Raw genomic sequence first — 14,961 nt, forward strand, 5'->3', positions numbered from 1 at the left:
GGGCCCCCTGCGGCTGGGCTCGGGGCCCCCCCGGCCCCCCGGCGGCGCGGCTCAGCTCGGGGCCCCCTGCGGCTCGGCTCGGCCCCCCCCCGGCGGCGCGGCTCGGCTCGGGGCCCCCCGGCCCCCCCCCGGCGGCGCGGCGTGGCTCGGGTCCTGGGGGCGGGGCTTGCAGCAAGCCCCGCCCCCAGGAATCGGGCCCCGCTCTTGCTAAAGCCGGCCCTGCAAGCAAGCACCTTTATTCTTAAGGTGAAAGCATTATAGAGAAAAATTATTCAAAACAATAAAAGAACCTACACACCTGCTAATAACCTTACCAAGGTCACCCCAACTCCATCCTCGAGCTTTGGGAGGGATCAGTCCTTCAAAACCCAAAACTGGGCTTTTCGCAGGGTTACATATTCATAACTGTCTCAAATTCAAGAATAGCTCAGTCTTTCTTTTATACAGCGCGGGCCTTTGATCTTGGCCTCATGTCACAAGTGATCAGTAGCCAATGACTCCCTCTGGAGGGCATAGCTTCAAAAAGCTGGGTTCTCGCATAACCAGAGGTGGGAAATTTGCATTCCCCTCCCCCTAGATATTCCCCAGGAAAGCTACTGAACACTTTTTGTTCCCAGAGTCCATGCTCATCTGGTACATTAAACAATATGAGCCTTTGAACCCCCGCGTCTCACGTGTGTCACAGCAGGATTGCTCCCAACAGTATTATCGGGCTTATGCTACAATAAATCATGTTGAATAATAAGAGGGAGATATGCATGTTTGTATATGAGAGACTTAGAACACTAGATTCAAATGACTAATGTAAAAGGATCTCCTTGGTAATTTACACAAAATATGAGTCACCGGTGGAATTCCCTGCTGCCTGATATTATTGGAGCACGGCAGTTGTAAATCTAGGATGTCCTTTTTACAGCAAGTATAACGCTGAATGTATCGAAGTGAGTCTTTATTTGCCCAGAGGCTTAGACAATGGGGACATGCCTTTTACATGGTTTGTAAAGAGTAACAACAGAGCTGAATATACCAAACAGATTCTGCCACTCTCACCTGTGGCAAGTCAGACATTACTCTGTTGTTCAAATTTTTCACAAGATGTCAATAGATTATTGCAGTCTCAGGGCCTGATTTTAATCTCATGCCCCCCAGTATCAACCAGGATACTCGTCCATAGGGTTACACCAGTGTAAATGCAAGTGAGATCAGAATCAAGCCCAGTAGGCCAAATTGTGCTTTTCCATTCCTGGAAACAGGAGTCATTTCCTTGACATCCCTGGAGTTACTCCTGATCTACACTGGTGTGCCCTACAGCAGAATTTGACCTAGGGGTAGCGAGACACATGACGATAACGACAAACACACTCCTAGCCCAGGGTGCAATTAGATCACATTTGCATACAGCTCTACCTAGTAGGTTTCTAATGCGGCGCTTCCTTTACCCCACGTGTTGCATTGATGTGGGCTGTTCTCCTCCCCCGCCCCACAGATGTTAACATACATTAAGTCACAATTATAGCCAATGTCAGAGATTGGCCGGCCAAGCCTCACTGGCAATCTCTATAAATAATAGGGATTATTCATAGCTCTGCACATTATGTGCAGGCTTGGACTCCAGGCAGGGTACAATAGTTCCCCAGTCTTGTGCCCTCTCCTGAAGAAACCTTCTACAGACAAGCCCCCCTGCCCCTGCCTGATACTAATCTGTGGGTTTCTTATACTGTTGCTGCAAACAAGCTGCTTACAGGGGGGAGGAAACTCCTCATTTGCTATAAATAAGCCAGGCTCTGACGTGCTAGAAGCTTTTCATAACTGCTTGACTCACAGCCAGTTCTATTTAAATATCACCGACTCTCCAACTTCCTGCTGTGGAGTGCGTATAACAGAGCCAGATAATGATGGGCTTGTTTCAGAGGGCCTTTCCTATACCCAGAAATGTTCCCTTCCTCCATGAGGAGATTAGCAGCCACTGGTACAAAACAGCATCACTAGCTCCAATAGCAATACTTACTCCTTCTCTGTTCCCATCTGTCGCGCTGCCTGGAGCGGCTCGCGACCGGGAGTGCCGACCTCAGGGCAGACTGTCAGAACACAGGGCAGGCGCCCCTAACTGGCGGTGTGCTCTGTAATTAGATTGCACCAAGCCAGAAACAAATGTGAACCCTTGGATCACTCTACCAGGCTTACCACGGAGTCACAGACAGTCCTCTTAGACCCAAGGTGGGCAAACTATGGCCCATGGGCCACATCCGGCTGCGGGACCTTCCTGCCTGGTCCTGGAGCTCCCAGACGGGGAGGCTAGCCCCGACCTCCTCCCCCACTGCCCCCCCCTCCCCTGCAGCCTCAGCTCGCCATGCCGCCAGCGCTCTGGGCAGCGGGGCTGAGAGCTCCTGCCAGGTAGCGTGGTGGCACGGCTGGCTCTGGCTAGGCGGATGCCAGTCCTGCTGCTCTGAGCGGCGTGGTAAGAGGGCGGCGAGCGGGGGGGTTGGATATGGGGCAGGAGGTCCTGGGGGGCAGTCAGGGGACAGGGAGCAGGGAGCGTGGATGGGGCGGAGATTCTGGGGAGGGAGGGCAGTCAGGGAATGAGGAACGGGGGGGTTGGATAGGTGTGGGCGTCCCGGGGGGGAAGTTTGGGGGGGTCCCGGGAGGGCACGGTCAGGGCACAAAGAGCAGGGGGGGTTGGATGGGTCGGGGGTTCTGAGGAGGGCAGTCAGGGGGTCGGAAGTGGGAAGAGGCAGGGGCCAGGCTGTTTGGGGAGGCACAGTCTCCCCTACCCAGCCCTCCATACAGTTTTAGAACCCCAATGTGGCCCTCAGGCCAAAAAGTTTGCCCACCCCCGTCTTAGACTCTCCAGTCTCTCTTGCCACCCAGACAAACTGGACTTAGGCCTTGTCTACACTGCCACTTTACAGCGCTGAAACTTTCTCGCTCAGGGGTGTGAGAAAACACCCCCCTGAGCACTGCAAGTTTCAGCGCTGTAAAGTGGCCATGTAGAAAGTGCACCTACTCCCTTCATGGGGGTGCGGGTTTTTACGGCACTGGGAAAGCGCTTTAACATTGCTAGTGAAGACATACCCTTAGTGATCAATGGTCGCATACACCAAAAATCACACCACCTTCAGGCTACTTCACTTACCCCAGATCAACTGGCACCCTACCAGGCCCATAGCCAATCCTGTAATAAACTATCTAAAGGTTTATTAACGAAGAAAAAGGAATCAGAGTGTTATTTACAGGTTAAAGCAAGCACACATATCCACACTAATGAGCTTCCACCTCACTCCTAAGAGTTGCAGTGATTCGTCAATTCAAAGCGTCTCTCAGGGCAGACCCAGGAGGCAGCCCCCCTGGAGATCTCTGGCTTCAGCCTCAGCCCTGTCAGAGTTCAAACAGCCAAAAAAGATGGAACATTTCCAAGTGGCTTTGTTTTATTTCCTTCCTTCGCTTCCAAGCCCACAGGACAAGCTTCCTGGCACCTAGCATTTCCCAGGAGCCAGAGAGCCATTAAAACCAACCCTTTGTATGGCAATGTTCCTTGATGGCCCATCTGATTTTGATAGTCGGAGCGGGTGGGGAGACAAAGGATTCCCCTGCCTGAGTTCACAAGTTCAAAGCAAACATTTTCAAAGTCATAAAGCAAAACTTGCATATTTCGTATAGCCTGGAATGCAGACATTGCAAGTGAGATTAATTAATGCAGCTCCAACGTTCTAAATACATTCTAATAAAACCAGTGCCTATCCTCAGCAAAACTGCCTTACAGGCGAACCGGTCTGGTCTCCAGCTAGGAGTCTGTCAGTCCTTAGCGAATGCCTGGAGCCTGGGCAAGAGCGGGCATCTGGCCCGCCAGCGTCACACCTTCCATCATCTCAAAGCAAGCCTCACAGTGCCAATTGCTTCATCATGCAAACAGTCCAATTCTGTGTGCAACAGACCGGGCACCGGTGCCGTGGCACGGTCTGGCTCACCTGAGTGCTGGAGTGGCAGGAACAGTTTGTGCACTTTAGACCATTCGAAGCTTCACTAAGTCGGGTCACTGGCTTTTCGGCACCTTCCTTGAAGATGGAAATTGCTTCCAGCATCTGTGCCTCGGCAACGCCCTGCCATGGTTTTGGCAGGAGCTCATTTTTGCATTCAACATCAGAGTATCTGGAGAAACCTTCCATCGTCCAGGGGTCAGCCACAGAGCAATGCAACAGCAGGATACCATGAGTCAGCAAAGCCCCGCTCCTCAGTAACCTGCGTCACACTAAGCAACCTGAATGGCATTTAACAATCTCAGCTGAGCGGCGATGCTGGACGGCAAAGGATACCCTGGCAAGTGCATGATCCCGCAGCGCTTGGGAAAGGCAGGAGCTGCTACTTGGGCACGGTGCCCTTAATTAGCTACACGCCGGGCATTTTTCAGGTGCGTGCAGCAGTTTTAAATGCCAACGAAAAGGTCAAACGACTTCCCTGAATGACAAGTGATTAAAAAGGGGAACAGCAAATCCACTGCGGAAGGCTCGGTTACTTTGGAGCCCCGCGCGGTCCCCTGGGGGCACAGCACCGATATTTTTGGTGACCCCGGGGAGCAAATCTGGAGTGTCAGATGACTTGAGAAACTCGGCTGCGGCCCCTTTTTTATGGTTTGATGCCTGAGGTTAGAAAGGTCTTGGTTTCATCTGAACCATGAATTTCCACAGACGCATTGGCAGTGCCAGACTGAATCAGAACAACCGGCCCGTCTAACCCACTCTATTGTCTCTGGACAGTGGTTGGCACCAGGTGCTTCAGAAGAAACAAAAAACACTGCAGTAGACAGGCAGCAGGACTAGCGAGGCGGTTTTCATCGCTGAATCCCTTAGGGTGAAATCATACTCCCATGGCAGCCGGTGCCAAAATTCCTGTGTATTCCGAGGAAAGCAGCGGCTACCTGTTTCCTGTGTCAGACGGGTCAAAATCCTTCCCTCGGTCCCCCCGGAAATCCGTCGGAATCGTACAGTTGTAACCGGGGGCGGAATAGAAAAATGAATGGCAGCAAGACAGTCGTATCACTGCACGTTCGTTCCACGGGACCAACGTGTCCGATCCAGGTGATTAAGCAACAGAAGCGCAGGTTTTATAGCAAAAGGCTGTTAGGAACCTCTGGCACAAAAACATGCTCTATTCCGACCTCCTCCCGTTCTGGCCAGGGGACCAGACTCTGATTCATTATGATTCATAAGACAACAGACCATCACATTACAAGGAGGAGAGAGGAAAAGCTGGTGGGGGAGGGAGGGCCAGTCCGAGCTTGTCGTCAGCCTCTTTCCTTCAGATTCAAGCAGCTCTCAGTCCTAGCCCGGGCAGTTGTGTGTTATCAACAGCAACCAGTGCTACCCGAGTCCCAGCAGGAACAGCTTTTATAGCCCAGGGGGAGCGCAGCAGCCTGCTTTTGTTTTCTCAAGCGCATCAGAAAGCGCTGAGTGACTTGCAGCTAGAAAACAAATCTCCTTCCATATCACTTTGGCCCTGTGTGCTTCCTGGCTGACGGGCCTTAGCCCCCCCAACGAGACCTGATCCTTGGAGGCAAGATGAGCCGCCAGTTAGGGCTCTAGCCTAGGACTTGAAAGATCTGGGTTAAATTCCCTGCTCTGCTACTGATTTCCCGTGTGTGACCCTGGGCAAGTCCCTTAACATCTCTGTGCCTCAGGTCCCCATCTGTACCATGGGGATAACAGCACTGCCCTGTCTCTGAGGGGTGTGTGAGGATACTGTACATACATTAGATACTGTGAGGTGCTCAGATACTACAATGATGGGGACCATGTACGTACCTAGGATAGATTGCCTCTGGAGTCAATTCTCTACTTACAACATCTCTATAGAGGGGATTATTTACAAAAATGTTTCCACCTCAACTCTCTTAGGACACAGGGACAAGTGATTTCATAAATAAACCGAGCCTGTTAAACCAGCTCAATAGACTTCACCCTGCAGATCAGACATTACTGATGTAATCCATTTCCCTTGCAATTTACACAAAACATAATTCGCCTGTGGAACTCACTGCTGCAGGATATCATTAGGATAAATGGAACCCCAATATCCCTAGACCCTATCAGAAGAAAACTTGGGGCACCAGGTGGACTTCACACCAAGTGCTAAAGGACAGTTAATGTCAGATCAAATGGGGAAACAAATTCCAGAGACTCCCTTGCTGAGGGTGTTTGGGTTCACAGATGTTTAGAATTAAGGGACTGGTAGATGGAGTGCACCGGCTGATGTGACAGGCCATGCCTCTCTCAGAAGTCTAGTACTCAAAAACCACTGCACTCACAGGTGAGCTGGAAGTCAGTCATTGCATTCTGGAGCATGGAGGTAACATTCGTTGCCGCCAGCCCTGCTAAGTGCATGGCAGGTTGCATTTAGCTCCCAAGAGCTGTTCCAGGGCAGCTCCATGTAGGTCAGTTTGCAGTGACCCAGTGGGTGGTGGCAGAGACAGTAGCCACAGTGGCAGGGTGCCACAGCTAAGAGAAACAGACAATCTCTGCACCAGGTGCAAACGGCACTGCTGCCTCCTAGGAGGCCAGGAGCAGTCAGGAACAGGGGCTAGCTTCCCCCAGCCAAAAAGCAACACCTCGGTCTTCTCTGGACTGAACCCCACCCCAGCCAGCGGATTCTCCTCTAGTAAGAACAGATGCTGATGATCCAAAAGGAGCTGAGAACTCTTCAAAATCCAAGGCTCCAGTTTCAGGCAAGCCCCCTTCACTATAGAGAGCTGCATAGCCCAGGCGAGGTCTTCAGGAGGCAAGTCACCACAAGTTGTGTTCACACTGTCTGGGAGCCAGGGAGAACCGAAGGGGCTGTCTGTGTCCAGAAGCCTCACTAAAAATGAGTTTTCTCTTCTCTACCATGATGGACAACACGGATACCAAAGCACCTAGCTACTCCAGGGATGAGTGACACCAGTACCTTCATTTTCAGTGGTAGCCGTGTTAGTCTGTATCAGCAAAAGAAATGAGGAGCTCTCGTGGCACCTTAGAGACTAACAAATTTATTTGGGCATAAGCTTTCATGGGCTAGAACCCACTTCATCAGTTGTATGAAGTAAAAAATACAGGAGCAGGTATAAATACATGAAATACCAAGTGTTAGGTCAGTCTAACCAGATAGGTAGAGGAACATCATTAGATCCATTAAATAATATGGAAAGAGGGAAGGAGAAATACGGACAACACCATGTCTACAGGAAACACTTTCCTGGTTTCCTCGTAGTTTCTCCACATCAGCTTTTTAAAGAGATGCATGTGTGAGTCTGCACACAGTGCTGCCCATGCAGTGCTAAGAGCAGCTGAGGTGGTGTTAACTAGTGAGCGGAGCAAACAGACTCCAGAAATGTCAGTGGGAGGATGAATGCAAGCTTTGTTCACCTGGGGGAATGACATCATGCAGCCATTTCCACACCTGGCCTGCAACGCTCTGTCTAGTTCACTGCTCTTTCTCTAGGCTCTCTGCAGCATTCACCTCCCTAGTCTACCGTAGTGATACGGATTCTCCTGCAATGGTTAGTACCCCTGCAGAGCTGCTAGCCAAAGGTGCACCTCTAGGTACATCTGCAGCAAGAAAGGAGGGCATCAAAATCCATGCAACCACTAGGGTGACCACCTTTTCAAAGGCAAAAGCAGGACACATGCAGGAGCCCCGCCCCCTCTGTGGCCCCGCCCCTACTCCTCCTCTTCCCCTGAGGCCCCGCCCCCTGACCAAGCCGGAGCCAGGCCATGGTAAAAGCCACCCAGGGAGTCCGAGCCGCTGTGGGGAGCCCCGGACCCTCCACCTGCCATGGGTGGCATGCCCCAGAGGACAGGGACACAGGACAGGTGCTGCTCTTGGGCACCCTGGTACCCCTCCCAGGGCAGGTGGAGGGTCTGGGGCTCCCCACAGTGGGCCAGACTCCCTGGACAGCTCTTACCACGACCCAGCTCTGGCTTCAAGCCTGGCCAGGGGGTGAACCGGGGGAAAGAGGAGAACATAACATAAGAACGGCCATACTGGGTCAGACCAAAGGTCCATCTAGCCCAGTATCCTGTCTTCTGACAGTGGCCAATGCCTGGTGCCCCAGAGGGAATGAACAGAACAGGTCATCACCAAGTGATCCATTCCCTGTCGCTCATTCCCAGCTTCTGGCAAACAGAGGCTAGGGACACCATCCCTGCCCATCCTGGCTAATAGCCATTGATGGACCTGTCCTCCATGAGTTTATCTAGTTCTTTTTTGAACCCTGTTATAGCCTTGGCCTTCACAACATCCTCTGTCAAGGAGTTCTGCTGGTCGACTGTGCGTTGTGTGAAGAAATACTTCCTTTTGTTTGTTTTAAACCTGCTGCCGATTAATTTCAGTTGGTGACACCTAGTTCTTGTGTTATGAGAAGGAGTAAATAACACTTCCCTATTTACTTTCTCCACACCAGTCGTGATTTTATTGACCTCTATCATATCCCCCCTTAGTCGTCTCTTTTCCAAGCTGAAAAGTCCCAGTCTTATTAATCTCTCCTCATATAGCAGCCATTCCATATCCCTCATCATTTTTGTTGCCCTTTTCTGAATCTTTTCCAAGTCCTTTTTTGAGATGGGGAGACCACATCTGCACGCAGTATTCAAGATGTGGGTGTACCATGGATTTATATAGAGACAACATGATATTTTCTGTCTTATTATCAATCCCTTTCTTAATGATTCCCAACATTCTGTTCGCTTTTTTGACTATCACTGCACACTGAGTGGATGTTTTCAGAGAACTATCCACAATGACTCCAAGATCTCTCTCTTGAGTGGTAACAGCTAATTTAGACCCCATCATTTTATATGGGAGGAGCAGAGGCAGGACCTTGTGGCGAGAGGGGGGCTAAGGCCCACCTGCTCAGCACACACACACACCCCGCGGCGGCACAGAGCGGTGTCACAGGGAATCCAGTACATATGTTGTCCAGGAATCATTCAGCCCGGTACTGGGACTTGAACTCTGTATTTCGGGACTGTCCCGCCCAATTCAGGACGGGTGGTTACCCTAGCAACCACCCACACTAACCAACTATGCAATTTATAAATGAAGGAACCATGGGAACAGAGGCTCACGGAGGGGAAAACCTTATCAGGTCCCATCTACTCATTATAAAAACTACACAAAATACATAGGGTGAAATCCTGGCCCCACTGCAGTCAATAGGCATTTTGCCATCGACTTCCACAGAGCCAGAATTCCTCCTATAGTGTCTCCAGGAAACAAGAAGGAGAATCCAACCGGCCTGCCAGAAAAGGCAGGTCCAAACAGCTGATGAAGTCAAAGGCAGGCAGCCCACAGGACGGGATAAATGCAGCAGGACCATTCGAAGGGCTCTGTGATCCCAGCAAAGGAGGCGCTGGCCCAACCCGCTCTACGGTGCACAGGATCTGGAGGCCCTGAACAGAAAGAAGCCTCCCCCCCCCAAACAAACCCCCCATAAGTTGTTGCTCTCAAAGATGTCTCCAGACCCACTGCCCTCATGTGACCTCTCTGCCTGCAAAATAACATTCCAGGGATACTTCAGCCTAGTCTCACTGTTTCCAGGAGGAAGCTCAGATCCCCAGAGACAACCTGGCATTAATATGCAATGCTTGAAATTGCAGACTCTATAATGTGCACCGCGGTGCCCCCTGCAAACAGCCTGGCAATGACTTTGCCATAAAGCACGCAGGGGGCTCACGCTAAGGACCCCGGCGTGTGCCTTGCCATTAGATCCCACGCCTTCCACCTTGTGAAAGGACTTGCCCCTCCTTCTCCCAATGGCTCCTAGGTTTGAAAGGTGCAAATGAGGGACTTTCCAAAGACTTTTCCAGCTAAAACCTCTCCAGCGCATCATCAAAGATCTACAACCTATCCTGAAAGATGATCCCTCACTCTCACAGATCTTGGGAGACAGACCTGTCCTCGCTTACAGACAACCCCCCAACCTGAAGCAAATACTCACCAGCAACCACACATCACTGAACAAAAACACTGACCCAGGAACCTATCCTTGTAACAAAGCCCGATGCCAGCTCTGTCCACATATCTATTCAAGTGACATCATCATAGGACCTAATGACATCAGCCACACCATCAGGGGCTCGTTCACCTGCACATCTACCAATGTGATATATGCCATCATGTGCCAGCAATGCCCCTCTGCCATGTTCATTGGCCAAACTGGACAGTCTCTGCGCAAAAGAATTAATGGACACAAATCTGACATCAGGAATCATAACATTCAAAAACCAGTAGGAGAACACTTTAACCTGTCTGGTCACTCAATGACAGACCTGCGGGTGGCAATTTTGCAACAGAAAAGCTTCAAAAACAGACTCCAATGAGAAACTGCTGAACTTGAATTAATATGCAAACTAGACACAATCAACTTAGTCTTGAATAGAGACTGGGAATGGCTGAGCCATTACAAACATTGAATCTATCTCCCCATGTAAGTATTCTCACACTTCTTGTCAAACTGTCTGTACTGGGCTAGCTTGATTATCACTTCAAAAGTTTTTTTTTCCTCTTACTTAATTGGCCTCTCAGAGTTGGTAAGACAACTCCCCCCTGTTCATGCTCTCTGTATGTGTGTGTGTATATATATATATATCCTCAATAGATGTTCCATTCTATGCATCCGATGAAGTGGGCTGTAGCCCATGAAAGCTTATGCTCAAATAAATTTGTTAGTCTCTAAGGTGCCACAAGTACTCCTGTTCTTTTTCCAAAGGTGGTGGTAGTGGCAATGCACCGGACAATGCTCCAGTGATCCTAACTGCCCTGCAGAGCCAGTTTGGGACCGTTGACAGGCAGGGCTTCCATTTCTACCATAATTTCCCATAAGGAAACCCACCAGTTACTCCTGTTTAAAGAAGACCATGCCATTCTGGATTCTTAGCAATACTTATTATTAGATTAGTGCCTGAGACCAGAGCCCCACTGTGCTAGGTGCGGTACAAAACCCTAGAATAAGAGACAGATGCTTTAAGAAACAAAAGGCTCACCCTCCCCAGGCCCATCTGTGGAAAATGAACAAAAAAAAAATACAAGCAAGAAAGCACCAAATCTCCCAAGACACACCAAGCTCCTAGGCTGGCCAGTAAGAGATACTTCCCGTCACTCTTTGCTACCAACAGCAAACAAAAGATTCAACCGTTGCAACGATCAGTGGTGGAGACACACCAGATGACCAATCAGACATGTGTAACAAATACATTGCAACCCCTCCCAAGGAGGAGTAAAACACCCACAACTCAGCTGAGATCTCACTCCACAGGGCCTCACGAAGGCGAATTTCACTTCTGCAATGGGAAAAGCGGTTCATTGGAGCTGCCCACCTGTGGACGTCAGCTACAGCCAGCTGATGTCTTTCCATTGCATGCAGCGTGCCTCGATCAGCCTTTCTGCTGCGTGCAGCTCACACTCGACAGTCAAGCTGCTCCATCGTCCTCTCTGCTTGCCTAGTGCAGCATTTCCGATTATAAACACACACACACCCCCAATCATCACCTCCACACAAACCAGACATAAAAATCTCCCAGTGTTTGCAACAAGACAAAGGACTTTGCGAACCCCAGCAGGGTGTTCTCCATGAGACGCCTGCAGCTTTGGAACCGACTCCCTCTACTTGCTCGGAAATCGCCTCCATGTGTTGACCTGCCGGGCACCTGCAAGAGTGCAAGTCCTATCTATTTACCCAGGCCCTTGAGGAGAGAGGAGCTGATGCTTGAGCAGGAAAGAGGAGTGTTTGCTAGACTTGATGTTTACTTGGCTGTGGTTGTGGAGTAGCTGCCAGTTTTCGGTTGAATTTGGTTCTATTTTTAATTGTGGTAAAAGCACCTACAACAGTGGAGGGGGGGCCTATTTTGGTATAGTATACATCCAAATTATTTAACTCAGTACCAATTAATAGCCAGAGCTAGGCCTCAATTCTCTGTGGGCAGACCCCTTTGGGGCTCCATGCTGGGGGATCGGTCCACGTGTTGCTCATTACAGGGGCTGCAGTTTAGCTTTGCTTCAGAGTAGTGTGGTCTAGTGGATCAAGCACCAGACTGGAACGCCAACAATTGGGGTTCTAACTCTGCTACTAGCCTGCTGGATGACCATGGGCAAGTCACCTTATTGCCCTGTGCCTCCATTTCCCCATCTGTAAAATGGGGATAATGAAATCCACCTTCAGAAATTAAACTGTTTAATTTTTAATGTAATTTTAGGGTTTTTTTAATTGAAAACTGTGTCTATCATCACTGTCCCTCGGAACAGGGAGCATTCTGCTGGCGAAGGGACATTATTTTATGAGTGAATTCTATTCCATGAGATTATATATTAATTCACCGGATACAGTTTGTGCAAGACACAAGAGATCCCCCCGTGGTGCAGTGGCTTCAGTGGGGTTCCGGATAGGTTAAGGGGTTCCATGTGCACGCTGCTCATTGCAGGGTCAGTGCCTCTATTTCTAGAGACAGATCCAAAGCATTTGCCCAAACCCCCTCCAAACCCAAGGTGCTCAGCGCAGGAAAAGAACAGGAGTGGGTGGGCAAGGTTCTGTGGCCTGAAATGGGCAGGAGGTCAGATTAGATGACCATGATGGTCCCTTCTGGCCTTAAAATCTCTGAGTCTATCCTACACAGACCAGAAGAGAACCCAGACCCCACCCATCCTCAAGCCCCGATCCTGCCATCGGATTCATGGTGGCAGAGCCACCTTGCACCCGTTTCAATGGGGCTCTGTGCTCAGGCGAATCCAGTTTAGGACAGTCCATACCTAGACCTCTTTACCTAGGATGAATTAATGCCCTAAGAAAGCCCCAGATGATACAGAACCCGGCAACCCATTTGCTAAAGAATGCAGGTAGTTCTGATCATATCACCCCTGAGCAAACAAACCTCATCTCTCCACCTGGGCTCCCCATTCACTACATGACCCCGTCCTATTCAAAACCCTGACCAGCTGAGATCAGCTCTCCCTCTGCAACGGTGCCCTCCCAGAACAGCAACAGTCTCCAGAACGTAGAAACCAGGAAAGGCGGGCTCATGAGAGCAGGGCACGGAACCTTCCCAGGAGCCGGCCCCAGACTGTGGAACTCACAGCCACAGGAACCAAGAAGGACCCCTCTATAAACAGCCTCCCCTTTTTTATAACTGACTGCAAAGCTCATTTCTTTGCCTTGGCATTCCCACCCTTACACAAATTCACAAACTATACACGTTAGCAGGGGCTGTTTTACCCCCTCAGGCTGGGAAGGAAGAGCAAGTGCGCCTGTGTTTATTTCTATTCTGAAATACTTGGGGGGGGGGGGCACTCAGATGCTGGGGTGGTGATGGTTGGGGATCTCTACAAGCTCACAGAGAGAACTGAATTTGCAGGCCAACTTATGTCCTTTCTTAACCCTTGGAAGGCCATACCGCTGCCCAGACTGCCGGGCCAGACCTTGTTTGTATGCGTTAACACAGAAATGGAATTAAAAATCATAAAAAGAACAGGAGGACTTGTGGCACCTTAGAGACTAACAAATTTATTAGAGCATAAGCTTTCGTGGACTACAGCCCACTTCTTCGGCTGCGAAAGCTTATGCTCCAATAAATTTGTTAGTCTCTAAGGTGCCACAAGTCCTCCTGTTCTTTTTGCGGATACAGACTAACCCGGCTGCTACTCTGAAACCTGTCATTAAAAATCATAGGTTGGGCCCCAATTCCATTCTGCGTTACACAGGGCAACCTGGAGGGCCTGCATCCGTTCCCCTGGGTTTAGTCCAGAATCACAGCAGTGGAAACGAGATCAGAAGCTGGGCACGAACCCTTTCTGCAGCACGTGCCTGTCCACTTCCAAACTGCTGAGCAAACAAACTCCTGCCCAAGCAGATTTTTAAAGCCCTGTTGGGAAACATGGCTGGAAAGAAAGAAATTGACAAGGGGGGGGGGTCAAAAAAAAAGAAGAATGCCTGCTTTGTTCTTGGGTCTCTCACACCCGGAGTCTGCTGCTTCTGTTTAGACAGCCCTCCATGGCTGCTGTTTACTGGGTCCTCGTTTGTAGCCTGCCTGGGAGACTTGGACGTTTCCGAAACCAAGTTTTAGCCGAGCTGAGGCGCTTGACTGAGACATAACCCCCCCGGCACGTGGGGAGGGGGCGGAAGGGGTCCTGGGCAAAGCGGGTTGGATGGGCTGGAGGAGGGGGGTTAATCCCCTGCAAAGCCCCTGTCTGCGCTCTGCAAACCAGCGCCGCCTTTGCAGCTTCATCTCCCTGCCTGGCTCTCCTCGTCCCCCCGCCCCAGACAGTGCCCGTCCTCCGGGGGCAGAGAGGAGGTGTTGGGGAAAGTTTTGGGGGGGCCGGGGGGGGAGAGAAAAGCAGAGCGTAAGGCAGTGAATGGAGAGAGACTGACCTTCCTCTTCCTCTGCCGGCTGCAGCCTCCTCCTCCTCACCGAGGGAGGCTCGGAGCAGGGCACCCCGGAGGAGGAGAAAGCCCTTCCCAGAATTAAATAAATAACCATATTTGCATACGCGCACCAGCAGCCCTTCCCCTCCCCTTGGGAGCTGCTGCAGCAAAGGGACCTTTGCTCTGCAGTTCCTCCCTCTGCCCCATGGCTTTGGGCTCCTGGGGCTGGCTCTGATCCCGGAACTTCCCCTTTCTCCCACTCGCCTGCTTTCTGTGATGCTTCATGTCCCTGTGTCCCTCGGCTTGGCTTTATTCCTGCCTTGGTGCCCGCTTTCCCCTCCGCGCCGTCACGCTGTGGCACTCCTCCCGGCTTCCACGCTGCACGCCTCCTTCCCCCTTTTCTCTAGCGCTGGCCCTCTCCTTCACCTAGGGGACCAGACCGCAAGTGTGAAAAATCGGGACGGGGGGTGGGCGGTAATAGGAGCCTATATCAGAAAAAGCCCCAAATATTGGGACTGTCCCTATCAAATCGGGACATCCGGTCACCCTACCTTCACCCCATCTCACACCCATCTCTCTCCACT

At 50.8% G+C, this 14,961-nt stretch overlaps 1 protein-coding gene across 2 annotated transcripts in view; it reads right to left on the reverse strand.

The window, feature by feature from the left end:
• LOC117871337 (arf-GAP with Rho-GAP domain, ANK repeat and PH domain-containing protein 1-like) overlaps nucleotides 1–14,551 on the reverse strand; it is an 84,756-nt gene extending 70,205 nt beyond the window's left edge. Inside the window, exon 1 of one of the 2 annotated variants that reach the window (XM_034759218.1) lies at nucleotides 14,384–14,551. The gene's annotated coding sequence lies outside the window, so the exon portion shown is untranslated. The remainder of the gene's footprint in view (nucleotides 1–14,383) is intronic. The other variant, XM_034759217.1, reaches the window with a different exon arrangement.
• Nucleotides 14,552–14,961: the final 410 nt, after the last annotated feature.

This window comes from Trachemys scripta, chromosome 1 (assembly GCF_013100865.1).
Source record: "Trachemys scripta elegans isolate TJP31775 chromosome 1, CAS_Tse_1.0, whole genome shotgun sequence".
Taxonomy (NCBI): domain Eukaryota; kingdom Metazoa; phylum Chordata; order Testudines; family Emydidae; genus Trachemys; species Trachemys scripta.